Source organism: Telmatherina bonti (genome assembly GCF_933228915.1).
Source record: "Telmatherina bonti genome assembly, chromosome: 7".
NCBI lineage: Eukaryota > Metazoa > Chordata > Actinopteri > Atheriniformes > Telmatherinidae > Telmatherina > Telmatherina bonti.
In genome coordinates this window covers 19,426,358-19,435,927 of record NC_136625.1, presented here as the reverse complement: position 1 = coordinate 19,435,927, position 9,570 = coordinate 19,426,358, and positions in this window count along the sequence as shown.

The window sequence follows — 9,570 nt, the reverse complement described above, 5'->3', positions numbered from 1 at the left end:
TTAAAATGAAGTGATGCATATGTAGGCCTACTTGGCCTCATCATCGCCATTTGGAGCACGCATTGTACACATACATTTTTTACTGCTAAATTAATGAAGTTGTTCCTGCTAGCTTCCAAAGTCATTACCTCCGCCAAGGCAGAGATCATGCCGATAGCGTTGGTTTGTCTGTGTGTTTTCACAGGTGTCCATTCTATGCATGGAATGATATTTCCTCATCAAAAGCAATGATCTCCTCTTACTGCAGCTTCTTTCTCGTGTGGTAATTATATTTTTTTTCAAACTTTTTTCATTTTATCATGTCAACTAGTTGCAGTAACGTAGTGTACCTAAAAAAAAAAAATAAGTAAAAGCCTTCTGAAACCTTTTGAGTAGAACATTAATGAAGTTCAAACAAACCTTCAGTTGACTTAGTGTCCAAGTAAAACACATGAAAAAGGACTAAAGGAGATAGGACTCTGGCCACTGATGATCTGCAGACCTGATGCTGTGCAATTCTTTCTCACCAGAGAATGCGAAGTCTAAATCATCCCCCAGATACACTTGCAGAACATTATTATGTTCTAAATAATGTGTTTATAGTATTCCAAAGAACAGTTTTGTATATTATATACCGTAGCCAGTTACTATAAATTCTACATCGACTAATTAAGTATGGTGTTGCAGTTAACTATTTGTCCTCAGGCGAGGCAAAATGATGAGTACGGACAGCAATGACTGAAACCATGCAGATGAAAGGTTCGTCCATCATTTTGTCAAAGAAGGTAAAATATCTATGCAAAAACGTGGACAATATTCTTGTCTTTCTTCTTCATAGATCAATTAAAGGTATATACAATACATAGCAGTATTATTAGGGTTCTCAGATATTAAAATGACAAATAAAACAAAAAAATAGCGTTTAGAATTTGGTGCAAAAGTCCAGGACAAGCAATTGAGTGTAAATCCTATAATAAGGTAAACACAATGAAATCAGTACTCTAAACAGCTACAATAATGATTAAACAAAAAAATAAATAAAACTTTTTAAGTTCAAAAGTCCAGGGTTAAGAAAGGCAAACATGCAAATCCTGACACAATTAAAAACAGCCTGTCTGCAAAACAACCTGTCTGTATGCAATCATCCTTATGAAATTTCTGCTGTGCATTCAGGGTTCTTCATTTAGGTTGGCTTGCTACAGATTTGAATATTATTTAATAATTATTACTCAAAGACATCATAAAAAGTACTAGTACTTCAGTACTTATACTGTGTTGAATTAACTACCATTCTTCACTTCCAGCCTCTTGTAAAGACAGTGAGGTGGAACCTCTCTTGAAGCTTACAGGTGCTTGTTGTGGCTGCAAACTTTTTCACAGCTCATCTGGACAAACACAAGTTTCATACATTACTTTAAGCAGTATGATTAAATATCAGCAGCCTACTCTTAAAATTAACAGACTAACAGTTGCATAAATACTGCAATTAGAAAATTATGACCTCATATTAAACCTTTATATTCTGTCATTTTCACATTATGTCATGCATGCTTTTTACTGCAAAGGTGGTACTTTAATAGTTATGTAGTATATTGTTACGGTACATTAGCATCTAAGCCTGCATGAGCCCGCTGGCTATATCAAAGTAAAAAGTTAACACACACTGCCTTTACGTTACTGCACTCAGACAAACAGGTGCTTTGGGTTCGTGTTTCCTCCTCTTCCTCCTTTGTTTTCTGTAAGCAGCACTTAATGGCTTGATGATTAACTTGTTGTTAGCAACACACAAACAGCAACAGCAGCAGGTCAGGCAAGGCAAGGATGTTGTCATCATTACAGAATATTAGAGCTTCTTTTAGTTTATATATTATATTTCATTGAGCTATTATTTAGGAAGAAATGGAATGGAACTCAAAAGAGATTTGATTTCTTTTGTTCTTTCTATTCATTCATTCATTCATTCATTCATTTGGCAATTTGGCGCCCCTTCCAGCAGTTTGCGGCTTAGGCAACTGCTTTGGTCGCCCATGCCCAGGGCTGGTGTAGATCACAGGCTGGCAATCAAATGTAAACACACCACCAGTCTTCAACACAAGTCATGGCTGATTCAGCAAAGAAACACAAGAAGAGGTTATTGCAATAAGAGAGGAAAGGAGAGAGAGAGATGAATAGTGCAAGAGAAAAAACAAAGAGTCTCACTTTCTGGAGAAAGCTCACAGTAGAGGTAGGGTGCTGAATTTGCTGATGATAGGGGGTGAGGAAAATCTGCCACAGATCTGTAGTGCTTCTTGACATTATCACTTAATAACTACCAGCTATAATTGCATATCTACAATACACACATTTACAGAGATTTTGATATAATGACGGGATACAGACTAGAAAAAGAGCAGTATGAAACCCTAGAAAAGAATAAATTAATGGAAATCAAATGATGCAAACTTAAGGAAATAATAAACTGATCAACAAAGGCTGTGATAAAAATTTCTTCATTCAAATACAAAGATTTTTGTTTCATACACAACTGTTTTCTCAGGATGCTCCTGCATTGTGTGTCTTTAAACACTCCTCCTCTGATACTTGACTCACAATGAGAAATACTTTGAACCAAGTACGAAGTTTAATCAGCCAAGTGACTTCAAGCAGTTGTGGCATCTGACTTTTTTCACTTTTCTAAACTTTTCCTGAACTGTGAAGAGTTTGGAAAAACAAATATCAGTTATGTGATGCTTTATATTCATGCTGGGGGTGGAAAAGTCAGATTCCAGTGGTGATTTGTGATGTCAGTATAATTGAGACAGTGAGTGTTTTATGTACATGGTTGTCTATGGATGTGAATGTGTGTGTGGTGTTCATGTGTGCAGCCATGTTTATGTTTATATGTGTCTAATAAATATGTTTATGTATTTGTGACTATGGTAAATTTATTGTCATGTAGATTTGATGGGAAGGGATGAAAAAGGACCGGTGTCGGAGGGGAGGTGAGGGGGCTTATTTATTACGATTTTAATGTAAAGCACTTTGAGTTCAATTTATTGATGATAAAGTGCTTTATAAATAAAATTTGATTTGATTTGATTTTGATAACTGAAAACTTTTTAAGTTAAACATTTTTTGGAAGCTGCAATAATTTAAGGAAAAGTATGTCATTGCAAAAACAAACTTATCCTCTCTTTTGTAATTGATTTGTATCTAAATTGATGTTTAAAGCAGTCACTGCATGCCAGGGATCCCCATGCAAATGGGCTTTATTTGTGAAGTTTGTCCTGCCTGCAAACAGAGAATTCAGATGAAAGAAGTGTATTGGTGTTTGTGTTCTAGTAAATACCACAGTTACATTCTGCGAAACACTGATATATCAGTTTGCTTTTCCTGGATTGTAGAATGACGTTGAAGTATCATGTGGCATGCACATGTCTATCTCTAGGGTCATGTGGGACTATCTCTACTGCAGTCAGGTGAGAGGGTATTCCAGTTCTCTAGTCCACCTCAGATGAAAGGTTTGTGTACATGTCTGCTGGACATTTTTTCTCATTTTGTCTGCAGAGGATAAAAGATGGTTGCCATTTCTTAATCCAAACATCTGATTAGCTCATATGCTTCGACACCACATCCAAGTTGTTTTTTATAGGAACACACTCATAGACTTAAGTCCATCAAAAAGAAAATTGTTGGTCACTTATTTTACATGAATGTATTCTTAAGAGGCTGAACAATTCAGAATCCACAGATGAAGGCTGTTATTAAACAAAAATGTGACCTATGTTGAGTTGTAGAAGTTCTACTAAAACAATAACATTGATGCACAAGTGTTGGACAAATCTTGTTATTATGATATTGTGAGCCTCTGTAAAGGTCAGATGGTCAGAATAATGTTTGTGTAGAGAAGATTTTATGTACTTCAAACATCTACACGGACAAAAGTAACCCCCTGCTAGAGATTGGCGTCGTAATCCTCACTCTGGGGGGTCCTACACCAAGAACTGTGCTGATGATGTTCCCAGATGGGGTTGGGGGAAGGAAGAGTATATAAGGATGTAATTCTAAGTTGAATGTTGATTCACCTTGTCCACAGGTTGGGGTCACTTGGTCTGCTGGCTTGTGTGAACTCCTTGCATCAAGTAAAACTTTTGTACCTTCTCACTGATCTGAGTGTCTGTCGTTCATTGGGAGATTATTTCTCCAACAACAAAACAACTGTAAAATCAATCATCTACCTGCGAACCAAAGTAACCTGGTACCAAGTGTACTTATGCCTAACACATGGTGTTCATTAAGGACAATCTGTGACAACTACACAAGAACAATAACAAAGGAGCTCTCAAGTTTAGATTAGGAAAGCCTTTTTTTTTTTCAGGTTGAATGTAGCATCTGTGGTGATGCAAGCTCTGCATCGGGCCTTTTCTGGTGATAGAGGAGCTGAGTTGAACGGCAAAGCCTTCAAATTACTCTTCAATATACATCCCGATGCTTACTTATGGTCACGAGCTGTAGGTAGCGATAGGTACAAGAGTTTCCTCCACAGGGTGTCTGGACTCTCCCTTATGATGGGCTGAGAAACTTGGCAATCCAGGAGTTGCTCAGAGTAGATCCATTACTTTTCTCCATTAAAAGGAGCCAGAAAAAGGTGACCTCAGCATCTGGTCATGAAGCTTCCCACACACTGGCCAAGTGAAACGCTCCAGGCACGTTCCAAAGCCAAAATCTGTAATTATCTCAAAATCATGCAACAATTACATTTAGCTATTGTTTATTACGATAAATAAACAGCAACTTGGTTAAAATGTCCCAGAAAGCTTTCAAAATGTCGAACAGCCATAGTTTGTTACAGCCTGTTATACTTCTGTAGATCCCATGTTTATCCATTTCCAGCAGCTGAAACTCTGCCGATCAATACCCTTAACTTATAGTTAATTTCCTCCTAACTTTTCTGTATCACACCACTAAATTTGTAGCAATAAGTTTCAAAATAATTTCTGATAAGCCTGTGTCTGTCATGTCACAGCTGATTATTGTTTCAACCTGCTTTAACTGAGTTTGGCAACAACTTTCCTTCATTATAAAATGTGGCCATTTAGGCTAATTAAGTATGTTAAGAGAGTACCTCTGAAGCTCATGTAGGTGTGTGTGTGTGTGTGTGTCAGGTTTAAAACCCCTGTGACATGTAAAATAAAGAAAGAGACACGGACTTAGAACTCAGTGTAACCTTTGCAAAGGGGAAGAGAACAGTCTCAGAGCTCGCACAGAGACTCCTAACTGTCTTCTTCGCTTGCTCTTCCTCTGCTCAGGCTTTTTATTTGACAGATAATGGCATGACACATGTCATGAGTTCATCACACATTTTCCAGTTAATGTATAGTATTAACTTCATTTACTCCTGCAGCTGCTAAAACAATAAGCATCTATTTTAACAGACTACCAGAAGCAAGTCATGAGTAAAACACGAGGTGCAAAGATAACAATAGGATGGTATGTCTGAGTGAGCCAAGCTCATTAAGCATGAGGCACCCTGCTTCACCAGAAAGAATCAATCTTTGTTAAAGTAATCTCAAAAGTTTAACATATGATAAAAGAAAAGATAAGTCATGAACAAATGATAATATATAAATTTCCTAACATTTCCCTACTCTTTATCATTTGTGAAATGAAATTAACATCAGTGATCTGCCATTTGTTTTCACAATTTCAGCAAACACGTCATATTACATTTCACATTAAATTTGACCATTTTCAAAGTTTTCAATCTCCTTCTGAGAGAGTTCTTCATAACTCCCTTTTCCTTGTCTCTGCAAGTAGACCTGATACTGTACAAAAGAGCAAACATAGCAGTTGCTCTTGTTCTGGTTCTTGGCTAACATCGTTGCATGGGAGAACCAGAGGTTGGTGTCTTCTTGGGGTCTTCATCTATCCAGTGATGTACATTATGATGAGCCCATCTTCTTGTAAGGTTTCTTTTATCTGGTCTTTTTGGGTCTTGGCCTGTGGTCAGGAAGATGACCACAAGAGTTAGGAAACATACTGAGACCATAACACAGCCGTACCTCTGACAGCAAGTCCAGCCGTCATCACGCTGGGGTCTTTGACTCTTCTGATATTTTGGTGGTGGATTTATTTTACTCCTATCTCTTAACTGCCCACGAGAGGTAGGGGATGGAAATAATCCAATTACTTATGTATTTAGACCATGGTCCCTAGATGAAGCTGGAAAAGCAGTAGCAGGAGTAACTTCCCCAGCAGAGGATCCAGAAGCGTGGATCAGAGATATAACAGATGTTATTCATTCTTACCGTCTGAATAGTCACGAAGCAGGAGAAGCAATCCAGTCTTCCCTTGGAAAGAACTGGGCAAGAGTGAGAAGTGATTATACTGGTAGAAATGGTCAGGGAGCTGTTATAGGATATCCAAGAGACGGACAACTGCCCCAAGAATATCAAACCCCCTTGAATCAGCTTTTTGAAAGAGTTAGAACCCATTTTGCCAGAAGGGCTGATTATGGCCACCTCTCAGCTGTTAAACAGAAACCTGATGAAGACCCAGAAGATTTTAGAATCAGGTTTGAAAAGGAATTCAGGATTCATAGTGGAATTCCCTTTGATAATAACCAGGATGGCCCTTATCAACAGCAAGTAAAGAACGCATTCCTTAATGGACTGCAGCCAGGTGTAGCAGCCTGGGTGAAAAAACATTATGTGGAACTAAACACAGCTGGAATGTCGCAGACGTTACAATGGGTATGACATGCTCATAACCTACTGGACAAAAAGAAAAAAGAAGTAAAAAATAGTGAAGTTTTCTGGGCAGAAGATGAGGACAGTTATGGAACTTTCTTCCAAAAGAATAGTTGGCCACAAAACCCAAACCGAAGCAGAGGCCGAGGCAGAGGTTTTGGTCCCATGCGAGGCAGTGGGAGAATGAGAAGAACTGGTCAAAATGATGCTTGTTGGTGCTGTGGAAGGAATGGACATTGGTTCAGAGACTGTCCTCAGAACCAAAAGCCAGGAAGAGGAGGACGAGGAGGACAGAGAGGTCCCCGCCCATCAGTTCCTCCCTATGAATACAGTCAACAATGACTAGATCAGGAGACCTTAGAAGGTTCAGAGAAGCCTTCAGGCTCTGAAATGCAAATAGTGGATATTTGTTCAGCTTGGGATATGTTAAATGCACTACAAGAAAAACCACGTGCTGTGTTAAAAGTAAATGGGAAAAATGTTCCATTCCTTTGTGATTCTGGAGCATGTAAAACAGTTCTAAAAGAAAAGATTCCTGGTATTCAGACCTCAAATGGAGTGATATGGGTTAAAGCAGCAAATGGGACAACTGACAGAAAAAGACTGTCGAAACCAGTGTTTATATCTGACCCAGTTAGTGGAGATACTGTTAAAACATCAGTAGTTATCTCTCCTGATTGTCCTGTGAATCTATTAGGCAGATTGCCATTATCTATCTAAACCCCTGTGACATGTAAAATAAAGAAAGAGACACGGACTTAGAACTCAGTGTAACCTTTGCAAAGGGGAAGAGAACAGTCTCAGAGCTCGCACAGAGACTCCTAACTGTCTTCTTCGCTTGCTCTTCCTCTGCTCAGGCTTTTTATTTGACAGATAATGGCATGACACATGTCATGAGTTCATCACACATTTTCCAGTTAATGTATAGTATTAACTTCATTTACTCCTGCAGCTGCTAAAACAATAAGCATCTATTTTAACAGACTACCAGAAGCAAGTCATGAGTAAAACACGAGGTGCAAAGATAACAATAGGATGGTATGTCTGAGAGAGCCAAGCTCATTAAGCATGAGGCACCCTGCTTCACCAGAAAGAATCAATCTTTGTTAAAGTAATCTCAAAAGTTTAACATATGATAAAAGAAAAGATAAGTCATGAACAAATGATAATATATAAATTTCCTAACAGTGTGTGTGCGTGCATGCGGGCAGTAGCAGAACCTACCTTACAATTTCTTACCAATTGACCATCAAAAAGAAATTCCGGACAAGTCTCATAATTAGATCCAAAAAGTGCACTGAGAAAAGTATTTGTTGGGGGAGAGTGGTGTATGGGGAACTGAAACCAAACTAGTGGAATTTCTACAATTGACTTGTAAAGTCCTCACAGATCCTGTAGATCTGAATTGATTCGATACTTTTTGTAATGAACCTTTTTGTAACTTCAAGTTGGTGTCTGGATTTCTTCTGTTTTTTTAACCCCCAAAGCCGTTTTCCCACATCTCCTGCTGCTTCCTTAGAGACTTTCCATTGGAGGTTTTGTCAACACATGGGAAATGAGCATAATCTGTCTCTTTTAGGAAAGAGCTAAATGTATTCACTTTTCTTTTTTGTTTCTCATACTCTTGGTTTGTTGCTGAACTTGAGTTCAATTACTGACAATAATTCATCCTGGCATTCCAGAGGAAATCTTGTAACTTGTTGACATATAAGTATCCATCGTTCCAAGCAGTCACTTACCCACGAAAGAAAGAGTACCCACCATAATGTATATTTTAACATTAAAATTTACAGAGATTTATTTCTCGTCAGATAAATTCCACAACAGTGTGTGTCCTTTTTCTTCTTTTTTATTACTTAATTTATTCTGAGACTTTACAATTGTTTCTACAAGTGTTTACTTAGTTTGAGCTGTAAATTCAGCTGAGCTTTAAAGTTCTGTTATCTTATCGTAATTCTGTTAGCACATAAAATAATTCTATCTAGATTCAGCATTACCTCATTTTTATAGGTCTGTAACTTTTCACTTACAGAAGCAACAACGTTATTAACCAGTTGAGCTGCAAAAATGTCACAGGCTTATTAAGATCAACGCCAGTGCATTTGTTTTAACAAGCCATCTTTTTACTTTATTACCAAAGAAAAAATAAACTGGTCGACCTGTTTCCTGTAATTCCTGTAGAAATGTCTCTTGAAGTGACTTACTGTAAACATAAAGTGGGGAAATTTAACATGGAAACAGTCAAATTGTAGAGAATGAACTCTTTATTAAGATTTACAAAGTCAAAGCAAAAAGATGCAGATGAAGTGATAAAAAACAGTTTTGGGGGCATCAGGAAGACAAAGGTAAACGTAAAAGAAAGACACCTCATTACAAATTCTGAAATAGAAGCTGTTAGGAACCATTAGATACAGCATAAGTGAGTCAGCTTTACTGGTCTCCCATTCCAGGAAGTCCAATCAAATCAAATCAACTTTTATTTCTAAAGACATTTTTCATGCACAGGGCAACACATAGTGCTTTATATTATAAAAACAATTTATTCATATTTAGAAAAGCTTTCTTTCACACATACATGCACACAAAAACAGCACTTGTACATTTCCCTTACATTTGAGGTGAATGCTTCTCTGTGACTTCCTCTGTTAGAGAGAAGGAACGCAGGAGGTGTGTTCACACATGTGCATTTTCACATCTGTGACACGAGAGCAACAACATCTAAACTAATTCCAGGAATGGAATTATACTTTTAGCCCACCTCCTTTTACTTTTAACCAGTTTTGAATCCATTAAAACACTTTAAGTTAATTTAAAAATATTGAAATTACCAAATACAGCATTTGGATTTGTATAAAACAAGCTG